The following is a 24,549-nucleotide window of genomic DNA, read 5'->3' as shown; positions in this document are numbered from 1 at the left end:
GTACACTAAATCTAGCACTCAATTCTAGCAGGCCAAGTATTTTCAACTTTAAATCTATGTGTTCTTGAATTTTGTAATCTCATTAGGTATATGGTTGAGGAACATAAGCTATGAATATTAATCTGAAACCCAGATGATAGAACATTGGAAGGATTGCTGGCACAGCATTCAAAGAAACAATCAAACTGCCAAAGGAAAATTCTATTTTGGGGAAGGTGGGATATTTTGGAAACAGAGTCATAAGACCTCTGACTAACTACGTTAAATTGTTTTTGTACAGCATCTCTTTTAGACAGTAATCCAGAAATCAAAAACCTACTTTTATGTACTACCCATGGTAAGTGGCTTAGTTAAGTAGTATTTGCACACTTCCAAGTTTGCTTTCTTATTCCAAAATCTCCTCCTTCTTTCCCTCTTTCCTTTTGTCTTCCTTCCTTCCTTCTTTCTTTCTGTTTTTTTTTTTATTATTTCTGCTTTCATTTGTTTCTATATTTGATCAGAATAAGACTCATAGCTCCACATAATACAAAGCACACAGCAAAAAGGAGCTAACATTTTGTGTAGTAGAGGAGTTCAGAATAGTCAGAAGTACATTCAGGCTTTATTTTATGATGTTTCCTTAAAAATCCACTTCTTGTCTAATTTTACCTAAACTAATTTTATTTCTAGCCCAAAACAATCTTGGTCTTTCCTTTCTCAACTGCCGTACGTAATGTTTCTTGCACCTGAAATCATTGTCTTCTCTTTTGCCTCACATGAAACTTCCTTCTAGATTACAAACCCAAACACATCCTACCTTTTTTATGAGACTTTCCTGATAATTCCATCTGAAAGTGATCTGTTTCTCTTCCAGATTCTTTTAACACTTGTGGTTGGATTGTTAATTTGTCATTGACTGCTTACTGCCTTTTAGTAGATGAAGTTAGGTTCCTTTTATGATCCACATATTTAATGAAATGAACCAACTGGGTCCATCCCCAAGCTAGTTACACTGCTGCCACAAAGACTGCAGTCAGTAGTCCAGGTTCATTATGCAGAGTCCTTCCTCCACAAAAAGGGCAAGAGCACACAAGCCAATTATATTTTCAGGTAAATTTGTGCATCTTAGCTCCAGCTTACCTTTTTGAATGGGATGACTATATCTTAATGGTATTTTTAATGTCCACAGTATTTTCTGCAGTTCTTTACAAGATTGAGGAATGCAAGGTGATGGAGTGGAAAGAATATGCACTTTCTTAGATGGTGAGACTTTTTTCGTTAGACTTTGAGCTCCTAAAAAGGAGAGGATACGTTTTTTTACCTTTCAGCCCTAGTATAATCACTGATGCATGGTTTGTGTTCAATAAATGTTTGTTAAGCCCAACAAAATTTTGGAATCAGACAGACCTGGCATTAATACCTCTGTTGCAGGCAAGTTACTTAACCTTTTGAACCTATTCCTTCATTCATAAAGAGGAGATAATATTTGTCGTACAGTTGGTATGAGGACTCCATAAAATCATGTTTGCAAGGCAACTAGGACAGCTTGTACGTTCAATTGTTATTGGAGAGTTCTTTCTCTTTTAAATATTATATATGTATATGCATATATATGTATGTGTATGTATATGTGTGTGTATATGTATATATGAATTGGTAGAGGAATGAAAAGGATCTTTTACCCATGAGGATTGGCAAGACAAAAAAATGAGACAAGCAAGATGCATTTGGGAAATAATTTATTCAGTTTTTTCAATGAACACTTTTCATATCCATGCAATGTGCCGTATTATGTCCTAGGGATATAATAATGAATAAAATAGAATCTGCATTAGTAAGGCCCAGTGTAAGAAAGAATAAAACTTCAAATAGCCAACAGTCTTAGTTAGGATTAAGACACTAGCTATGGGAGTTTTAAACATAGCCCCAGAAATATTTGACACTCCTCCCACGGAAAGAATGGGCTTGTGACAAATTTGACTAATGACTCCTAAGGCTGAATCCTAAAAGGCCATGCAGTTTCCATTGGGTTATCTTGGACTGCTTGCACTCGGGACATATCTCCAATAACATTCCCTCTAGGAATCTGCCACTATGTTGTGAGCAGGCCAGTTCACAAGGAGAAGCTTTCAGTCATCCAAGCCCAGGCACCAGATATGTGAGTGACAAAGCTTGCAGATTATACCAGTCCTTAATTGCTTGAGTTTTCCCACCCAAATTCGCAGACATTGTGGGACAGAGATAAGCCTTCCTTCAATGCTCTGTTTGTTATTTTGCATGGAGTTCATTAGCATGGAACTCCATGGAAAATATCATGGTGGTTGATTTACATCACTAAATCTTGGCTGTTTGTTACACAGCAAACTATTGCTACTAAGCTTGAACAATATGAGGTATTATCACTGAATGGTCCAATAATTACATGTATATACTGCAGTGTGTGGAAGTTCCCAGGCCAGGGATCAAATCAGAGCAACAGCTGCCAGCCTGCACCACAGCCATAGCAACACAAGATCCAACCCATACCTATAACCTACCACGCAGCTTGCAGCAACACTGGATACTTAACCCACTGAACAAGGCCAGGGATTGAATCTGCATCCTCATTGTATGCTAAGTAGCTTTATAACCTGCTGAGCCACAATGAGACCTCCCAATAATATGTATATATTTTTTTGGTTTATGTATTTATTTATTTATATTTTTATTTTTTAATAATGATTTTTATTTTACCCAGCAATCCCACTCTTGGGCATATGTCTGGACAAAACTTTCCTTAAAAAAGACACGTGCATCCACATGTTCATTGTAGCACTGTTCACAATAGCCAAGACATGGAAACAACCTAAATGTCCCTCAACAGATGATTGGATTAGGAAGATGTGGTATATGTACACAATAGAATACTACTCAGCCAATATTGTTTTATTTTGAACCCCATCTAATTGAAATTATTTAAATAGTTTTCTTCCTAAACAAGTATAAAATAACCTGTAAGAACTTGTAGGTCCACGTGATGCAAAATGATTAATAAGTAAAATAAACTTTACCTATTTTTAATTATTGTTGATTTACAGTGTTCTGTCAGTTTCTGCTGTACAGAAGAGTGACCCAGTCATACATATACATATATGTACCTTCTTTTTCTCACATTATCCTCCGTCATGTTCCATCACAAGTGACTAGATCCCTGTGCTGTACAGGAGAATCTCATTGCTTATCCACACCAAATGCAGTAGTTTGCATCTACTAACCCCAAGTTCCCAGTCCACCCCACTCCCTCCTCCTCCCTCTTGGCAACTGCAAATCTGTTCTCCATGTCTATGAGTTTGTTTCTTTTCTGTGGAAAGGTTCATTTGTGCCATATATTAGATTCCAGATATAAGTAATATCATGTGATATTTGTCTTTTCTTTTTCTGACTTACTTCACTTAGTATGAGAGTCTCTAGTTCCATCCATTTTGCCAAAAATGGCATTATTTTGTTCTTTCTTATGGCTGAGTAGCATTCCTTTGTGTATATTTACCATATCTTCTTAATTCATTTATCAGTCGATGGACATTTAGGTTGTTTCCATGTCTTGGCTATTGGGAATAGTGGTGCAGTGAACATAGGGGTGCATGTATCTTTTTCAGTGAAAGTTTTGTCTGAATATGTGCCCAGGAATGGAATTGCTGGATCATATGGTACTTCTGTATTTAGTTTCCTGAGTCCACAATGTTTTTCATAGTGGTTGTACCAATTTACATTCCTGCCAGCAGTGAAGGAGGGTAACCTTTTTCTCCACACCCTCTTTAGCATCTGTTATTTGTTGACTTGTTAATGATTGCTATTCTGATTGGTGTGAGGTGGTACTTCATTGTAGTTTTGATTTACATTTCTCTAATAATAAGTGATGTTGAGCATTTTTTCATGTGCCTGTTGGCCATTTGTATATCTTCTTTGGAGAAATGTCTATTCAGGTCTTCAGACCATTTTTTCTATTGGGTTGTTGGTTTTTTTGCTGTCGAGTTGTATTAAGTTGTTTGTATATTTTGGAGATTAAACCCTTGTAAGTTGCATCGTTTTAAACTATTTTCTCCCATTCCCTAGGGTTGTCTTTTTTTTTTTTTAATGGTTTCCTTTGCAGTGCAAAAGCTGGTAAGTTTAATCAGGTCCCATTGGTTTATTTTTTATTTTATTTCTGTTGCCTTGGAAGACTGACCTAAGAAAACATTTGTATAGTTGATGTCAGAGAATGTTTTGCCTATATTCTCTTATAGGTTTTCTGGTGTCTTATCTTATGATTAAGTCTTTAAGCCATTTTGATTTTGTTTTTGTGAATGGGTATATTTGAGTTTTCATTGATTTACATGCAGCTGTCCAGTTTTCCCAGCACCACTTGCTAACGAGACTGTCTTTGTCCCATTTTATATTATTCCATCCTTTGTTGAAGGTTAATTTTTTGATCATAGGTGTCTGGATTTATTTCTGGGTTTTCTATTCTGTTCCATTGGTCTATATGTCTGTTTTTGTACCAGTACCACACTGTCTTGATTACTGTACCTTTGTAATATTGTCTGAAGTTTGGGAGAGTTATGCCTCTTGCTTGTTTTATTTATTTTTTTCCCATCAGGATTGCTTGGGCAATTCTGGGTCGTTTATGGTTCCATATAAATTTTTGAATTGATTGTTCTAGTTCTGTGAAGAATGTCATAGGTAATTTGATAGGGATTACATTGAATCTGTAAATTGATTTGGATAAAATGGCCATTTTAACAATATCAATTCTTCCAACCCAGGAGCATGGAATATCTTTCCATTTTTTTGAATCCTCTTTAATTTCCTTGATTAGTGTTTACAGTTCTTGGCATATAAATCTTTCACCTCCTTAGGTTTATTCTTAGGTATTTAGTTTTTGGGGGTGCAATATTAAAAGGTATTGTATTTTTATATTCCTTTTCTAGTATTTCATTGTTAGGATACAGAAATGCAACCCATTTCTGAATGTTAATCTTGTATCCTGCTACTTTGCTGAATTCATTGATCAGATGGACTGGTTTTTGTGTGGAGTCCTTAGCGTTTTCCTTAGTATCCTGTCATCTTCACAGAGTGACAGTTTTACCTCTTCTCTTCCAATTTGGATACCTTTTATTTCTTTTGTTTATCTGATTGCTGAGACTAGGACTTCCAATACTATGTTGAATAAAAGTGGTGACAATGGGCATCCTTGTCTTGTTCCAGTTTTTTTTTTTTTTTTCTTTTTTTTTTTTTGTCTTTTTAGGGCCGCACCTGCAGCATGTTGAAGTTCGCAGGCTAGGGGTTGAATCAGAGCTGTAGCTGCTGGCCTATACCTCAGCCACAGCAATGTGGGATCTGAGCCACATCTGTGACCTACGACACAGCTCATGGCAACGCCAGATCCTTAACCCACTGAGCAAGGCCAGGGATCAAACCCATGTCCTTATGGATCCTATTCAGGTTCAGTACCTCTGAGCCATTCCAGGAACTCCCTTGTTCCAGATTTTTAGTGGGAAGGCTCTCATCTTTTTTCCATTGAGTATTATATTGGCTGTGGGGTTGTCATAAATGGCTTTTATTATGTTAAGGTATGTTCCCTCTCTGCCCACTTTGCTAAGAGTTTTATCGTTAATGGATGTTGGATCTTGTCAGATGCTTTTTCTCCATCTATTGAGATGATCGTGTGGTTTTTGACTTTTCTTTTGTTAATGTGGTGTATGATGTTGATTGATTTGTGCATGTTGAATCACCCTAATGAACTTGGGATGAATCCCACTTGGTTGTAGTATGTGATCTTTTTTATATGCGGTTGGATTCGGTTGGCTAAACTTTTGTTGAGAATTTTTGCCTCTATATTCATCAAACATAATGGCCTATAATTTTCTTTTTTGGTAGTATCTTTGTCTGGTTTTGATATTAGGGTGATGGTGGTTTTGTAGGATGTCTTTGGGAGTTTTCCTTCTTCAATCTTTTGGAAAAGTTTAAGAAGGATGGGTATAAGTTCTTCTTTGTATGTTTGGTAAAATTTCATTTGTAGGGAGTGTCTTTACTACATATTCAGTCTCATTTCTAGTGACTGGTGTGTTGAACTGGCCTTGATTCAGTTCTTGATTCAGTTTTGGTAGGCTGTATGTCTCTAGAAAGTTGTCCATGTCTTCTAGGTTGTCAAATTTGTTGGCATGTAATTGTTCATAGTGTTCTCTTATGGTTTTTTGTATTCCTGCAGTATCTGTTGAGATTTCTCCTTTTTCATTTTTTATTTTGTTCATTTGAGTTGTTTCTCTCCTCTTCTTGGTGAGTCTTGCCAGAGATTTGTCAATTTTGTTTACCCTTTCAAAGAACCGGCTCTTGGTTTTATTGATTTTTTTTCCATTGTTTTTTGAATCTCTATTTTATTGATTTCTTCTCTGATCTCTGTGATTTCCTTCCTTCTGCTGACTTTATGTTTTGTTTGTTCTTGTTTTTCTAATTCTCTTAGCTAGTAGATTAAGTTATTAATTTGAGATTTTTCTTTTTTTCTGAGGAAGGCCTGTATTGCTATGAAATTCCCTCTAACCACTGCTTTTGCAACATCCTGTTGATTTTGAATGGTTGTGTTTTTATCATCATTTGTCTCGAGGTATTTTTTTAATCTCCCTTTTGATTTCCTTGTTGACCCATTGGTTTTTTAGTAGCATGTTGTTTAGTATCCATGCAGTTAGTTTGTACTCATTTCTTCTCCTGTGATTGATTTCTAGTTTCATGCCATTGTGGTCAGAGAAGATATTTGAAATAATGTCTATGCAACAAGTGAGTCTCTTGTAGGCAGCATATTGTAGGCTCTTGTTTTTTTTTAATCCAGTATGCCACTCTGTGTCATTTGTTTGGAGCATTCAGTCCACTGACATTTAAGGTAATTATGGATAAATATGTATTTATTGCCATTTTCAAGCTTGTTTTCCAGTTGATTCTATGTTTCTCCTTTGTTCCTTTCTTTTTTTTTTTGTTTGGATGATTTCCTTTTATTTTATGCTGTTTCCTATTCTTTTTAGTTTTTGTGAATGTACTTTTTGGTTTTGATTCGTTGTTGCCCTCTTTTTCCAGTATGTTACCACCTTCCTATATTTGCTAGCTTTGGCCTGTTAGTCATATAGGCTCAAACACATTCTTAAAAAAAAAAAAAAAAAAAGAGTCTAGATTTTCTTACTTTACTTCCCCACATTTTATGATTTTGAAATTCTTTTTTAACATCTTCATGTTTGTCCTTTTGCTGTTCCTTGTTTTTATTGTCACTTTTACAATAGTTTTTCTTTTTTTTCCTTTTAGATCTGTATACTGGCTTATTTAAATGATTGCTTTCCAATCGTGATTTCCTCCATCCTATTTCTTCTTACTTTGTTTTTAATTAGAGGAGCCCTTTCAGCATTTCTTATAGAATTAATTTAGTATTGCTGTACTCTTTTAGTTTTTGTTTGTTGGAGAAATTCTCTACTTCTCCTTCTATATTTAAATGATATTCTTGCTGGGTAGAGTATTCTAGACTGCAAATTTCTCCCTTTTAGAACTTTGAATATATCTTGCCACTCTCTTCTGGCCTTTAGTGTTTCTATAAAGAAATGAGCTGATAAGCTTATGGGGGTTCCCTTATAATTAACTCTGTTTTTCTCTTGCTACCTTTAGAATCCTCTCTTTAACTTTTGCCATTTTTATTATTACATGTCTTGATGTGGGCCTGTTTGGGTTCAACTTGTTTGGGGCCCTCTGTGCTTCCTGTATCTTGATATCTGTTTCTTTTAGATTTGGAAAGTTTTCAGACATAATTTCTTCAAATATACTTTCAATCCCCTTTTCTTTTTCTTCTCCTTCTAGAATCATGCATAGATTGGCCTGGTATATAGTATCCCATAGGTCTTTTATAATGCTTTCATGTTTCTTCATTTGATTTTCTGTCTGCTGTCCCAATTGGGTAATTTCCATTATTCTATCTTCCAGGTCACTAATTCATCACTCTGTATTATTCATTCTGCTCTTCAGTTCCTTTAACTCAGCTTGCATCTCTGCAAATGAATTTTCTTATTTTTCTTGGCTCCTCCTTATATTTTTAGTTCCTTTCTAAAGTAATCTGCATTACTGTACAAATTCACTCTTAAGTCCTTCATATTTGCTCTTAATTCCTTCAGTATTTTTGCCGTTTCCTTTATGAACTGATATCTGTTAGACTGCAAGATCTGTTTCATTATTTGCTCCTTCAGGTGAATTTTTCTGTTCTTTTAACTGTGGATGGTTCCTGAGCTTCTACATTTTGCTTATATTTTTCTTATTCTGCGAGTTTAGAGAAAATAACTACTGTAGTTTTGGAGGGCTATTTATAAGTGAGAGCACTCCTGGGTATTCCGTGAGGGCTTACTATTGATTTTTGGCATGAGAGCTGCTTGGTGTCTTTTTCTTCAGTGTGTGCAGGCTGTTATCCCCTTGATAGGGTTCAGTGTGTGCTTTCAGGGAGATGGAGGCAATGGGCAGGGCTAGTAGCCAGTGCCTGGTTAATGGCTCCTTGACAGTGGCAAGAACCCATGGGGAGGTGATGCAGGCTGCTCCCAGTTGCAGGGTCCTGGGATGTGGCAATGATCTTTCAGCAATTGTAGGCAGCACCGAGAGCATTTGGCAGTAGCAAAAGCAAGGTATGTGCATTCCCAGGGGTGTGAGAGCAATGATGGTTGGTGCTCAGTTGTAGGGCCCTCCTCTGTGCCAACCTCAGAGGTGACTGGGGCTGCAGGTGGTGCCTCTTCGAGGATCCTTTAGTGGTGCTGGTGTCTGAGATGACTGCTGTGCTTTGCCCCCGCTGCCTGTAGACCACACAAGAGGTGCCATATCACGCTTAGCCTGTGCAAGAGGTGCCCTGCTGCCCTTACCCCATGCAAGAGATGCCCAGCCACCTGTAGCCTGTGCCAGAGGTGCCCTGTACTTTGAGAGTCTGTGCTTGCATAGGGAAAGATATTCCTATGGTGGTCTGCCCCTCCGCCTCTCGCCCTCCCCAACAGTGGCGGCTTGGTTTTCCTGTAGAGCCAGACCTCCTCCTGGGTTCCCTTAGCAGTGGCACTCCACTCCCCAGCCCATGCTGCACTGCTCTCTAGCCCCTCAGGCCATCTCCACACAGCCAACTTTAGTCCCCTCCTCTCAACTGACCTCTGGAGTCTGATTCTCAGCACCCAGCCCCTGCTCAGGCGTCTCAGGCTGTGGTGTCTGGGGGACGGTAGTAACGATGGTCTGTGTAGCTCTTTCTCTGCTTTGTCCTCCTCAGTCCAGTTGCTGTGCTTTTCTCTGAGACTTTGAGATCCCTCCATCTTGGCTGATTGCCCCTTGGTTAGGTGGCTTCCCCGGGTGTGGGTCCCTTTCCTCTTTCACAGCTCCCTCTCAGGAGTGCTAATCCTATCCTGATTCCTTTTCTTTCTTTCTCTCTTTTTTTCCCCCTTTTGTTCTACCCAATTATGTGGAGGGTTTCTTGTTCTTTTTGGAGATTTAAGGTCTTCTGCCAGTGTTCAGTAGATGTTCTGTACAAATCGTTCCACATGTAGATTTTGTGTGTGTGTGTCTTTTTAGGGCCACACTCGTGGCACATGGAAATTCCCAGGCTAGGGGTCAAGTCAGAGATATAGTTGCTGGCCTCTGCCATGGCCATAGCAACTCCAAATCTGAACCACACCTGTGACTTACGCTGCAGCTCATGGCAACACTGGGTCCTTAACCCACTGAGCGAGGCCAGGGATTGAACCTGAATCCTCATGGATACTAGTTGGGTTTGTTACCTCTGAGCCATGACAGGAACTCCTATTGATTTTTTTTTTTTGATGTGTTTATGGGAGAAGGTGAGTATCACGTCTTACTCCTCTGCCATCTTGATACCTTCTATCTATTTTTTTCTAATAAAGGATATTCCTTCCTAATATGAAGTATCTCCTTGAATCTTTATTATCAAACTAGAAGATAGATCATAAAGAGTTATGGTTAGAGCTGTGTAACTAGTTGTGATTAGAAAATGATAATTTTCATCAGAGAAAAAAATGTAATTGTATGATGCTTACACCTGAATTAATAACCAAACATTTTAGAGTATTTATTGTATTGAAAGTTTAATTATGCTATTGACTCCAGTCTTCTTAGTGTGATATTCATGATCATCTAAAATCTGATCATAGCTTCATGCCTATTACTACCCTCTATCATCTGAATCCCCAGGCTCTACAGACTACCTCTCATTCCCTGAAGACTGTATCATTTCTCACTTGCATGCCTTGGCTGAACTCCCCTACCTTATCCTTGGGGTCACCCAGATGGATAAGGTCACCACCTTACCAACCCTGATTTCAGGGACATGCTGATCTTTCACTCCTTTGGTCTTTTCTGCATTATTCGTATCTATATTTAGCACTTATTCTGAGCTAAGTTAATTCTTCATATGTCTGTTTCCTTCACCAATGGAAAATTCTTCAAGGAAAATAGTGTGTCTAATTCATCTTTGTATTCCTACAGTACCCATTTTAATAAAGATTTCCTAAAAGTTAAAAAAAAAAAAAATAGAAAATACTCTGAGGTAAGTTTGTGATATGGCAAGAAGTGTACCAGAAACATTATCAGCATCTCCATCCACTCTAATTCTAAAATTGAAAAACAAGAACAAAAACAATAATTACTGCACTTTGTTGAAATTGTGGAAGTTGTATTTTGTTTTAGAAAAAATTAATGTCTCTATTTACAAAGACATCTGTATAATTCCCATACATAATTTGGTTCCACTTATATAGTCTGTCTCAATGAGAAAAAATTAATGTACATCTGGAAAGCCTCATAAATGGTTCCTCTGCCGCTTGGCAAAGAAATTAAACCAAACCAGAAGATGTAAATCCTATATTTTCTTGATGCAGAGTCTAGCCTTATTTCCCTTACCTTCTATGTCTCTAGAACATATATTTAAGACTAAATATTAAAATTTAATTAGCAAAATTAGTGCAATATTTAGGACTGAGTATATGATATTTTATAAATTATTTAATATGTCTGAGGAAGTATATTAAGTAAACATTATGTTTGTAGTATCTTTGTACTTCCTGTGCTGCTTGGTTCATACTTTCTTCCTGCTGTTTCACAGAAATAGTCGTATTTACTAAAAAGTAAAATATCTTTATTTGGTGTCATATTACCTGAATAAAACTGCATATCAAAGTTATTAATGGACAGGAACTAAAAGTGTTTCAAAACAAATTGGAAAATTTTTATTTCAATCACAACTGTAATGTCTATAGACTATAAAACTATATCATATACCTGTTGCTGATGTCTCTTCTGATTCTTGGCTTAGATATTTTTTGGATCTTAACTTGGCTGTATTTTCTGAAACTTGAAGCTTTTCATCATCTCTTTATGAGTTGCAGCACCATGCATCATTAACGAAAAGAGTTGAGTAACCTCCTTCACTATTCTGAATTCAGCACATGACAGACACTAACCCCAATTACCCACCTAAGGCACAGAACGATGAAAATAGTATCTGATGACACAAAGAAGACTGATGTGAAAAAAAGAAAGAAAAAATAAAACAGAATTGTGTAAAGGAGAAATTGAATGTTAAAATAATGTGTTCAGGAGTTCCCGTTATGGCACAGCGGAAATGAATCTGACTAGATAAGATAAGATAAAATAAAATAAAATAGTGTTCACATATTGGAGAAAAGAACAGTATATAATCCAGGTAAACTATAAGGAATTACTGGTATTTAAAAAAAAGCTTAAATAAAAAGCAACTAGAAGTAAAATTTATGCTTTGACAAATCCACAACCAAGTAGTAAAGCTGTATTAACAAATGAAAATCATCTCCTCACTTTATTCATAAGCCATAAGGTGTGTGAGTTAGAGAAATTTGCTGATGGTGGAAATAGTCAAAAGTAGTTCAAGATACAACGGCTATCATGAAGAAGTATTGTTTATTATTCTCCACTAATGGTATCTCATTATTGTGTGTAACACCTTCAAACTTTTATACTCTGTGCCCAGCATTTTCAATTTTACTCTATTAAAGTTTTAATATATTTTACTCATATCTTTTTTTGTTTTAACTTTTACAAAGTATTTTGAGCCAACTTATAGAAATTCATGAGCACAGGGAATTATGATGATTGTATTTCTATAGACAGAAGATAGGAGGGAGGAATGTTATAAGAGAGAAAGGACAAGGAAGCAGAGAGAATCTAGGATCAGATAAGAAGAGAGGAATTCTAGAAGTGTGGATAAGGTGAAGCAAGGGAAGGTGTCAGGATGAAAACAGTTCGCCATCCCTTCCTTCCTGTTTTATAAAACAAAGATTCTTTTCATGGCAGGACACATCAAAACACACTGACACTTGGAAGGGTGAAAGTCACAACTCTGTTCTGGCACCAAATGAGAGAAGGCTGCCAGGCAGAGCCATAAAAGCCGTTTTACCCTGAGACAGCAAGCTGGATCTGTAGGGACAGCCTCTGTTCGGCTAACTGGTAGCTTTAGTTAGTTTTTGCTCCCTGAACACTGCTAATTTGCAATTTTTGTGTACCCCCAGGCACTGGGTCCTAGTTCTGATTCTTGGCCCCATGGAGATTAGGGCAAGTGCACTGTGGTTCAGAGTTAGAGAGCCCAATAAGGGCAGTAGTCAGGGTAAAAGCTTAACTGGCTGCTTCGGGAGGGGAAGTAATCAGACTACCCAGGGCCTCAAAACTGGGTCAAGACAGCGCAAAAACAAAGAAACAATCAAACTTCACTGTATTATACTTTCCAGTACAAGAAAGGGAAATATATATATATGTGTGTGTGTGTGTATGTGTGTGTGTGTGTGTGTATAACTGAAATGGGATACACACACATAAAGAAATAGCCATTTAAACTCTAAATATAAAGGAGGAAAAGAAGAACAAAAAATAGTAGGTTATCTCCTGAACTGAAGATTCTTTATGAAGTTATTTTCTTTCTCAACCTTCAGGGTTATGACCACTCGGTTTCCTCACTCTTTCTCCCCAGGGCATTGGCTGTCAAATGGGGCAGCCCAATTAGGAGAGTGTCATATCTTGGCCCATAATCACCCATTACTCCTAATACCTTTAATTAAGATTTAAATTCACAATTTCGTAATGAACTGGATCTCTCGCTGAGTTCTATAAACAACTGGTAGCGAAACAATTAGAAACGACAGTTAGTAGTTCAACTTTTATTTCGTGATTCTCCAATATTTAAGGTGAGAGACTTTACAATCTAATGTGTTTGCGAGGAATAGGAATGGAGACAATAGAATATATAAGATTTGCTTTTATAAGACTCAGTTGTCTTTGGTCCCCCCTCTTACTAGGCTCCACTAACCTCACAACAGCTTTTCTTGGATATCCAATAGTCATCTCAAACTTAGGTAAAACTAGAGACTAAATTTCCATTCCACTCAAAACAAGATAAGACAAAGACAGCTTCTTCCTAAAATCTTTCCCATTTTAGTAAACTGCAGCTTTGCTTACACAAAAACAGTTGGGCTCCTCCTTGTCTCTTTCTCATGATGCCTAACCATCCATCAGTGATAAAATTTAAATCATGGGAGTTCCCATTGTAATGCAGTGGAATTGAATCTGACTGGTATCCATGAGGTTGCTGCAGGTTCAATCCCTGGCCTCGCTCAGTGGATGGGGGATCCAGCATTGCTGAGGGCTGTGGTGTAGATTGCAGATGTGACGCAAATCCTGTGTTGCTGTGGCTGTGGTATAGGCCAGCAGCTGTAGATTTAACTCCTAGCCTGGGAACTTCCATATGCTGCAAGTGTGGCCGTAGAAAGCAAAAATAAAAAATAAATGATAATTAAAAATAAGAATCATAAGGAAATATGGATGATATATTGTAGACTAGGATTTGGTGCTCGCATAATTTCATCTGTCTCATTACACAATGAATAAACTAGGGGAAAAGAGTATAAAGCAAAGAGAAGAGAATAACCATTCAAAAGGTATCCAGAATCCACTTCCTTACTCTAACTCCATTGCTGTCTCTCATCCTAGTCACTGTCACCTCTCACTGGATTATGTGATAGCCATTGAACGATTTTCCCTGCACATAATCAGTGTCTTCCTACAGTCTCCACCCAGGAGTCAGAGTGACAGCTTTACACTACAAATCTGAACATGGCACCTCTCTGCTCAAACTCTTAAGAGGAGGGTGCATTTTTACAAAGGTTTACAAGGCCCTATGGGATCTGGACACCACCATTCCACCCATTCCAATCTCTCTGACTTTGTCTCCTAATCCTACTTTACTTATCTCTGCCACAGGAGCTCTTTTGGTTTCTTGGAACATTTGATTTGTGGCATTCCCCTGCCTCAGTAACTTTGTACTCACTGTTTGCCTATAGTGGACCTAAGGATTCTGCATTGTACACTTACTTCCTTTGGCTTTATGCTCTGATGTCACTTTATTGGTGAGGCCTTCCATGACCTGTAACATCTGCCATCTCTCAACACTTTTTATCACCTTTACTCTCGTTTTATTTTTCTGCAGAGCCTATTTATTATCATCTGATAAATTATGTGTTCATTTTCTTGGATTATTTAATTTTTTTCTCACTTCAGTAATGGTAATTTCTCTGAGATTAGGGACTTTGCCTTGGAAATGACAAGGCATGCTTCATTTTATTAATTTATTGCTAGTAGAATAAATGGTACTTTAAAGGGAAAGATATTTCTAGAAAAAAAGATTCTTCTTGATTTTCTGTTTAACATATGTAAAGAACTAAATATCCTATTAGATAATATGTAAAGGAACAGTGGCTACATTTGTTTTACAAGATTGATTGAACATTTATGTCTATCGTGTATTCAGGAGCAGCTTTTGGTGCACAAATGCTACCCTGGTACTGAAGGAGCATGTCAGAACCTCAGTCATATTTTTTTTTTTTTTTTTTTGTCTTTTTTGTCTTTTGTCTTTTGTTGTTGTTGTTGTTGCTATTTCTTGGGCTGCTCCCGCGGCATATGGAGGTTCCCAGGCTAGGGGTTGAATCGGAGCTGTAGCCACTGGCCTACGCCAGAGCCACAGCAATGCTGGATCCGAGCCGCGTCTGCAACCTACACCACAGCTCAGGCAACGCCGGATCGTTAACCCACTGAGCAAGGGCAGGGACCGAATCCGCAACCTCATGGTTCCTAGTCGGATTCGTTAACCACTGCGCCACGACAGGAACTCCCTCAGTCATATTTTATTCAATTGGAATACAGTGCAAACCTGTCTTACTTTCATTTTTTCTTCTTATTTTTGAGCTATGCATTTTTATTTTCATTCTAGCATCTTAATCTGCGTGGAATATGATGGATTTAGAATGTTGTGAGTTGTAAGGATTATGAGTGTTTGAATCAGCACCAGTGCTTCTTTTCACCTATTTCTTTTGTAATAGCCTTTTTTTTTTTTTTTTTTTTTTTTTTTTTTTTTTTTTTTGTCTGCAGTCATGGCCTGTGGAAGTTCCCAGGCCAGGGATCAAACCCCATACCACATTAGCAATCTGGGCTGCTGCAGTAGCCAGTGCTGGATACTTAATCTGCTGTACCACAAGGGAATTCCTGTGAGGGCTAATTTTATGTATCAATTTGACTGGCCACAGGGTGCCCAGATACTGTGTCAGACATTATTCTGGGTGTCACTGTGAGGATGTTTTTGGATGAGATTAACATTTAAAGTGGTAGAATGAATAAAGCAGATTGATCTCCCTGATGTGGGTGGGCCTCATCCAGTCATTTGAAGACTTTAATAGAATGAAAGGGCTGAGTAAGAGAGAATTCTTCCTGCCTGCCTGCCTGACACTGAACTGGAACATTCCCTTTTCCTGCCTTCAGATTCAAACTGAAGCCTTGGCTCTTCCTGGACCTTGATCCTACCAGTCTTCAGGCTAGAACCACATCTTCTGCTCTCCTGGGTCTACAGCTTGCCAACTCCCCTGGCAGACCTTGGGGATTTTTGGCATTCATAGTTACATGAGCCAACTCCATATAAGAAATATCTTTCATTCTCTGGCCTATACAGGCTGTTCAGGCTACAGGAGATGATTAAAAAGATGCCTTCCTTGACTCTCATCTATCCTCTCCTATTGCTAAAGCCAAAAAAAGCTTATTTTATGTAGAGTTTGAAACCTTCTCTTAACTTTTCCTGCCCAGAAGCTTCTTCTCAATGTCTTCTGCTGTGTTCTTTGTGTGAGTTCCTTCTCTCAATGCTGTAAGGGATTTGACTTCATCCTACGTGATGTGGAACCTCAGGACCAGGGCCAGCTCATCCAGCTGAGTTAGGATACCCGACAGAAACAGTCTCTTCAGTTTGCTTCAACTTTTTTTTTTTTTTCAGAGTGTTTTATGATTACTTTTAAACATTTGAACATAAATTTATTTCCTGTGTAGACTCTTCCCCCTCCTTAAAAATAAAAAGGAAGGAGGGAAATGAACAGACTTTTGCATCAGTCAGACTCAGTCATGAGTTTGAATCCTACCTATGCTGTGTATTAGCTCATTTTTCCCATTACCCTATGACCCAGGCCTACAACTTCGTCTTTATATAAAAATTAGAGGAGGTAGTAGAATGAATAATTAAATGAATGAACAAAATTATAGATGTCCAAAAGGATGTGAAATGGAATATCGTCAAGTGGGGAGGAGAGAAAGATTCAGAGAGGGGATACGTGATATTCTCTGATCATCTGTATTTTTAATGATGAGAATTTCCTAATCCCAGGGGATTATTATAATAAGTCAATAAGATGATTCAGGTCCTCAATTAAGAATAAAATATCTAAACTTCATTTCACACTTGCTACATGTCAGACAGTAAACTAAATATTTTATATGTGTTATTTTATATAACATGCAAGATTTATCCATGAGAGGGGCTATTTGTTAATCCCACTTCATAGATATGGAAATTTATAGTTAGGTTAATTGATTCACCTATGGCTTTTAGCAGCTAAGTAAAGAAGCAATAATTTGACCTGGGTTTTGTCTGTCTCCAAATCTCGACTCTTAATTATAATTTTAACTGCAGTGACTATTATTAGTACAATTTAGTGCGTATTTTTTGGCAGCTTAGGTGGGAATACTGACTGGTGAAGTCTCTTTGCAGGTGGCTCTAGAGTCCAAGTGGCTGTGGTGACAGCAGTAGGATGGCGACATGTCCTTCTGCCAAGAAAAGCCCCACAGACCCTGACCTCTTTCTGAATAGCTCCCTCCTTTTGAATTAGGTGTGTACCTTTCTTGGCATGTTTCCTGACCTATCTGGTACTAAAAGAGCCATTTGATGAGATGAGTTTAAGAGCTGTTTCTCTAAATGCTTTGTGTAAATCAGTAGTTGGCAGGGATTCCATATTTGTGAACTGTTACAGTTTCAATAATGGAAATTTCAGCAAGTTTCTCATCCTTCAACAAAATACAGATGGTTCCTGGCTTATGATGGTTCAACTTAAGATTTTTCCAATTTATGACGATGCCAGTGATATGCCTTCAGTAGAAACCAGACTTCAAATTTTGAATTTTTATCTTTTCTTATGCTAGCGATATGCAATATGTTACTCTCTTGTGATACTGGGCAGCCACAGCTCCCAGTCAGCCACACAATTGCGAGTGTAAACAATCCATTCACTGACAACCATTCTATACCCAGACAACCATTCTGTTTTTCAATTCAATACAGTATTTGATAAATTCCATGAGATATTCAATACTTTATTTTAGAATAGGCTTTGTGTTAGATGATTTGTCCAACTGTGGGCTAATCTAAGTGTTCTGAGCACGTTTAAGGTAGACTAGGCTAAAATATGTTTAGTATATTAGCTACTATGTTTAGTAGGCTAGGTGTATTAAACATATTTTTGACTTAATGTTGTTTTCATCTTATGATGATGTATGTATTGGGATGTAACCCGGTAAGTGGAGGAAGTGTCAGTGGAGGAAGATCTGTAATCCTAAATTTATTATCATCAGGGTTAAAAATCAATGGATAGGGGAGTTCCCGTCGTGGCGCAGTGGTTAACGAATCCGACTAGGAACCATGAGGTTGCGGGTTCGGTCCCTGCCCTTGCTCAGTGGGTTAAGGATCCAGCGTTGCCGTGAGCTGTGGTGTAGGTTGCAGACGCGGCTTGGATCCCGCGTTGCTGTGGCTCTGGCGTAGGCCTGTGGCTGTAGCTCCGATTCGACCCCTAGCCTGCAACCTCCATATGCCGCGGGAGCGGCCCAAGAAATAGCAAAAAGACAAATAAAAAAAAAAATAAAAATCAATGGATAACTCAACCAAAGCCTACCTGCAGGAGAGTCCCAAGAAATGTGGCAGTAAATCTTCACTTGTAATATATATTTTTCTGTCCACAGTGGTGCAAAATTAACAGCTGATGCCACCTTTATAGAGGGGTTTCCTTTTAGTTCCCTTTTAGTGGGCAGCCCTTCCTTCTGTCCCATCACCCAGAGAAATCTGCTTTTTCCCTTTCAGATATTCAGTGGTTTTATGGTTCATTTATTTATTCACTGAATCATTCAAACCCTTAGGTTTGGTACTGTTCTGAGGACTTGATAGGTAACTCGTTCCTGCTCCCTAGGGATTACAGTTTAGTTGGGGAGATAGATGCATAAGAAAACAATCATGATACTACATTGTAAATGAGATATAGAAGAAATTGGAAAAATTCTCAGAGTACTGGACACAGAGGCACAGCAACGTTTCTGCCAGGAAGATCAAGAGAACCACAAAGAGGATGATGATTAAGCTGGTCCTAGAAGAATGAATCTGATTTCTTCAAAGGGAGAAAGTAAAAGGTAAAATCATTCAAGTCAGCATGAGCAAAGGCATGGAGGTGTGAGGGTGTACGATGGGATATCATGATGGACGTTACATCACATCGTTTACAACTAAAAATAAACACATCTGTTTTGTACTTTATAATGAAACCATCTGGTCATTGATGCCCTAGTTGACTTAGTTTCTAAGTCAGATTTTTTTCAAACTGTGGGTTGTAAAATAAATTTAGGAATTCCCCATCAGCATTTTTCAACTGAATTGCATAGAAAAGATTAGCATAAAGCCAAATAGAAAAATAATAGTGTATTAACTGAGGAAGGTAAGTCTTGTTTTGTGAAACATGTTTTGGTTGTGTGTCTAAATATGTTTTTATGTGTCTATTCCATAGTGTATTTTTTATTGCGGGTCACATAAAACAAGTTGAAAGCCACTGAAGTAGTAATATTTTCTATTACTTTTCATTGCACTCATATTATATTGGTTATACTTAAACCTTGAGTCCAAATCAACCTTGGTTTTTAATGAAGTGACAAGTGACAGACTGACCTCATTTATAAGCCTGGCATACAAGCAAGCATCTGTTTTACTGAACTCTAGTTAGATTTTACCAGATGAAATGATTTTAACTTGGGAATGAAACCATCATTTATAATGTTATTTTAATGTTATTTTTCTATTCCAAGTTCCAAACTACTAAATTAAAGACAATATATAAAAGTCTAACCAATTAGTAGTAAGCTTCCTAAGAGACTGACTTATTCTATAATGATCATTTATTCATTCAACAATTATTTATTGAATAACTACTAATGCTTAATGGTGTTCTAGAGCTGGAGATGACTGGTGTAAAAGAAAGAAAAGGTTATAGAAATAAAAACATTTTATCTTAGGGATTTCCCATTGTGGTTCAGCGGGTTAAGAACCCAACTAGTATGCATGAGAATTCGTGTTTGATCTGTGGCCTTGCTCAGTGGGTTAAGGATCCGGCATTGTTGCAAGGTGCAGCATAGGTTGCGGATGCGGCTCGAATCCCACATTGCTGTGGCTGTGGCTTAAATATTCATATTAAATTTGAAATTTATGCAGTTAATATGGTGTGATATTTTAATAAAAGATTTAGAAACAGATCATACAAATATTTGGAAAAATTAAAAAACACAATACCAACTTAGACAAGGAAAATCATAAAACAGTATATACTGCATAAGATATTTAAAACTAGACAAGATAAATGGCATGTTTCATGAAATAATTTCAATCTGTCCCCTATGTAAACATTAGAAGACATATGCTCATATATAACACATATTTTGCAAAAATATGAGTCTTGCCCAGTAGGGAATAGATATCTGTGCTACTGTTGTTTTATGCTTAGAAAGTTTAAAGTTCTCCATTGAGAGTAAAGCAATAGATATTGTTAAGTTGCATATCAAACTGAGAGTAAACCTTGAGCTTTTCCTGTGCAGTTTCTCCCATTTATTCTTTACAGTGTCATATATGAATAGTGATGGAAAATAATAGCATTGACCTTTTTATCCTTAACAGTATTTGTGATTTTCATACTAGGAGTTATAAAATACATTTTGTTTGTCTTACGACATTTAAAAATTTTTATTTGGGTAAAAATCAGTTGAAGGCCTATACCATGGGCCAAGATGTTAGCTAGGGAGGGAAGGATAAAGGTATTTTACATCACTGATAATTATTTTAATGCAGTGTAAATAAATGTTTTCATTTATTACATTGCTTCATATTTTTCTTCAACACCATTGCATGTCTTCATGCTGCTTTCTGTGTCATTATTTTTATTTGCTTCTAAAGCCATCACGCCATTTTTAAGTGCCCTTTTAAAGCTATTTAGGAATATAAGAATGTCTTGGTCACCTTTGGAAATTTATTTTACTTTTAACTCAGTGTCTTTTCCTGTAGTATTTAACTTAGTTCGAAATTCCCAGTAATCTCCATCATCTATTGAAAGTTTGCCCCACTTTTCAGAGTAAGTGAACATATATTATTTCCATGAGTAAGGGGCAAGGGAACATGAGGGGAGGCTAACCTTAGGTGAGGAGAAAAGTAACTTTATTGCTCCTTTTAAACATATGTTCATTTTTTAACATTAAGAGAAAAGGCACAGTTCATATTCAAGATAATGCTAAAGGTTTAGAATGCCTGAAACACAGAATAACTCAGTAATTCTCAATATTAAAGTCTTCAAAAGTATGGAAACTTAAAAAGGAAAAGTAAACTATTGGCTACTTAAAAAAATAAGCATAACCTAAAAGTCGAGAGTAGGTTTTAATTGGGGCAAAATGAAGACCTAAGTGCAGGAGGCAGCAACTCAAGGAACCCAGGAAGCAAAGCCAGGGGGAGCCAGAATATATAGGAGCTTTTGCAAGGGGCAGGTAGTAGGAACAAAAGATTACTGTTAATAAAATAAAACCAGATATCTCAAGTTAAGGAATTTAGCTCTGTTCTTTGTGTGGGAAGATGAGATGCAGAGGTCTGGGCTCACTGAAATCATTCCCTTGATATGCACCTCAGCTATATGGGGCCAGTATCCTGTATTTTCACATCCTGAGTTTCCTCAGGGTGTATGGTAGGGAGTGCTGCAGTCTGTTGACTGCTAGATGGCAGGTATTCTCTGTTGTCATCCTCAGTTCCCTCAGGACCCACCTGCTCACCCACGAAGAGGTGGCTGCAAACGAGGGTAACTGTGACATTCTTTGTTTACTGATTTGGCAGGGAATATTTTATTTCTCACTATGTTTTCTTTAAATCTGCCTTGACTGTTTATGCTATTTTGTTTTAAGATGTGTTTAGCTATTCTTCACCCCAATAGATGAGGCATTCACTTCACATCAGGGAGGTTATGGTTGAGTCAGTTGCACTATGGTTTCCTAAAACAAATATGTTTAGGTTGAGATCAAGGCACAAAAATTCTTTTTTTCAAAATTTTTTTAATTAATGAGTTTTATTACATTTATAGGTGTACAACAATCATCACTACCAAATTTTATAGCATTTCCATCCCAAACCCTCAGTGCATTCCCCCACCCCCAGCCTGTCTCATTTGGAAACCTTAAGTTTTTCAAAGTCTGTGAGTCAGTATCTGTTCTGCAAAGAAGTTCATTGTGTCCTTTTTTTAGATTCCACATGTAAGTGATAGCATTTGATGTTGGTGTCTCATTGTCTGACTGACTTCACTTAGCATGATAATTTCTAGGTCCATCCATGTTGCTAAAAATGCCATTACGTTATTTCATTCCTTTTAATGGCTGAGTAATATTCCATTGTGTATATGTACCACATCTTCTTGATCCACCCTTCTGTCGATTGACATTTAGGTTGTTTCCATGCTTTGGCTATTGCAAACAGTGCTGCAGTGAACATTGGGATACATGTGTCTTTTTGAGTCATGGTTTTCTCTGGATAGATGCCCAGGAGTGGGATTGCTGGATCAAATGGTAGTTCTATGTTTAGTTTTCTGAGGCATCTCCATACTATTTTACACAGTGGTTGCACCAATTTACAATCCCACAAACAGTGTAATAGGGTTCCTTTTTCTCCACACCCTCTCTAGCACTTACTGTTTGTAGAGTCTTTGATGATGGCCATTCTGGCTGGTGTAAAGTGGCACCTCATATTGGTTTTGATCTGAATTTCTCTAATAATGAGTGATGTTGAACATCTTTTCATGTGTTTTTTTGGCCATTTGTATGTCTTCTTTGGAGAATTGTCTGTTTAGATCTTCTGCCCATTTTTTGATGGGGTTGTTTGTTTTTTTGGTATTGACCTGTAGGAGGTGTTTATAAATTTTGAAGATTAATCCCTTGTCAGTCGATTCATTTGCAGATATTTCCTCCCATTCTGTGGGTTGTTTTTTAGTTTTGTTTAGGGTTTCCTTTGCTGTGCAGAAACTTTTAAGTTTAATTAAGTCCCATTTGTTTATTTTTGTTTACATTGTCATTACTCTTAAGAGGTGGGTCTGAGAAGATGTTGCTGTCGTTTATGTCATAGAGTGTTTGAAGGTATGAAAATTCTTGAACAAAAAGATTTTCTGACAAATTTTTATAAGTGAATGATTAGAATACATAAGTAGAAATATGATTTTCAAAAGCACAAAATAAAATCAAATTGAAATTGTTATAAACTCTGAGAAAATTTAAATGAAACATTACTTTGATGCCTCTTCAGAAATCTTTTGTATTACTTCTCTTTTGTCACCAAAAAAGGATTCAGCACAACTCTTAGATGCTAAGGGAGAAAATACTTATTTTGCCTAGTATTTTCCTTGTGGCTTTTGCTAAGGACAGAGGATCTGATTATAATGCAGAATTTAAAAATGCCTAGAAGAAAAGGGCCTGGGAGGGAAAAATTTGAATGATTCTGTTCTCCCATTGCCTCTGGAAGCCTCCTTATTTTCCCAAATTGGGCTTAACATTGTCCTTGTATCAACAAAAACATTGCCTTTATACTTCACTTTTTATAATATTAATGTTGAACACTGGGACAAGAATATATCTAGAAAAGAACAGAATATAAGATTTTGAAAATCCAAAAAAAAGATTTTGAAAATCCAGGTGTTAAATTTTTTCAACTCTTGTTATACACCCTGAAGATACTAAATTAACATTTATTGTCTGATGATGTTTTGATCATGAAAAATTATCAAAGATGTTTGATTTACATTTTGTAGGTTCAGAAACTCAATACTTTGTTGGGGCTCTAGGAGTAGTCAGATCTATCTAGTTAAATTTTGAGAAATTTTATTGTCAGAATGATTTACTCAAATTCATCAGTAACCTTTTCTGGATGTTTTGTTGTTGTTTATGTTTGAAACCATACATCTCAGATCGGGACTGGAACCCACATGCTGGGACACTAACCCAGCCAAGACTCAGATTGGGACTCTAACCCACTGCTTTTTAAATTAAAACACACCTAGTCCCAGGACTTACTGAAGTTCAAGTTCTTTCTGTCTCAGCACAGAAGGAATTCAGTGAGAGGCAAATTGATAGGTAAGAAGTAGATTTATTGAGAGATAGACAAATTGTGGGCCATCTCAGAGGCCAGAGGCCCAAAAAATATGGGGTGGTTTTCATGGGCTGGGCAATTCATAGGCTAACAAGTGGGAGGATTATTCCAGCTATTTCTGGGAGGGGGCAGGGGTTTCCAGGAATTGGGCCACCGACCACTTTTTGGCCTGTTATGGTTGGCCTCAGAACTGTCATGGCGCCTATGGGCATGTCATTCAGCAAATGTATTACAATGAGCCTATAATAAAACTCAAGGTCCACTGGAAGTCAAATTATCCACCACCTAGGACCTAGTTGGTTCTAACCAGTTTTTGCTATATCCTTAAGGACTTGTCATTCTTTTAAGGGTTGTGCTCTGCTCCCTTCCCTCTTGTTTCATATCCAAGCAGTAAGACAGGTCTTTTTGTAATGCTCTTTCTCCTTAAAAATGAGGAATGGCTCCTTTCTCTTTTTTTCTGGGAAGCCAGAGAGAAGTATGGAGCTGACAGTTACAACACCCAACTGAAATAAAATAAAAATCTTGGAGTTTAATGCTGCCGAACTTTTCCATCTGTTTTCTCCCATCCTTCATTATCTGTGTGCTACCACAACCAAAGAACTTAAGTAGTTTCTAGATGTTTTAGAGCAAATAACCATTTCCAGATGAAAGCAGTAATAAATGCAAAATGCATTTTTTCAATTATATCTAAAATTACCCACATCACTTTGTTACTGTCCATCTACTGGTAGTTTCTCGTTTGGGAG

General features: G+C 37.3%; 1 protein-coding gene across 3 annotated transcripts in view; it reads left to right on the top strand.

Annotated features, from left to right (window-relative positions):
- Positions 1–24,549, top strand: part of GAS2 (growth arrest specific 2) — a 172,679-nt gene that overhangs the window by 11,169 nt on the left and 136,961 nt on the right. The gene's annotated exons all lie outside the window — the stretch shown is intronic.

This window comes from Sus scrofa, chromosome 2 (assembly GCF_000003025.6).
Source record: "Sus scrofa isolate TJ Tabasco breed Duroc chromosome 2, Sscrofa11.1, whole genome shotgun sequence".
NCBI lineage: Eukaryota > Metazoa > Chordata > Mammalia > Artiodactyla > Suidae > Sus > Sus scrofa.
This window is presented reverse-complemented; position numbering and strand designations above follow the sequence as displayed.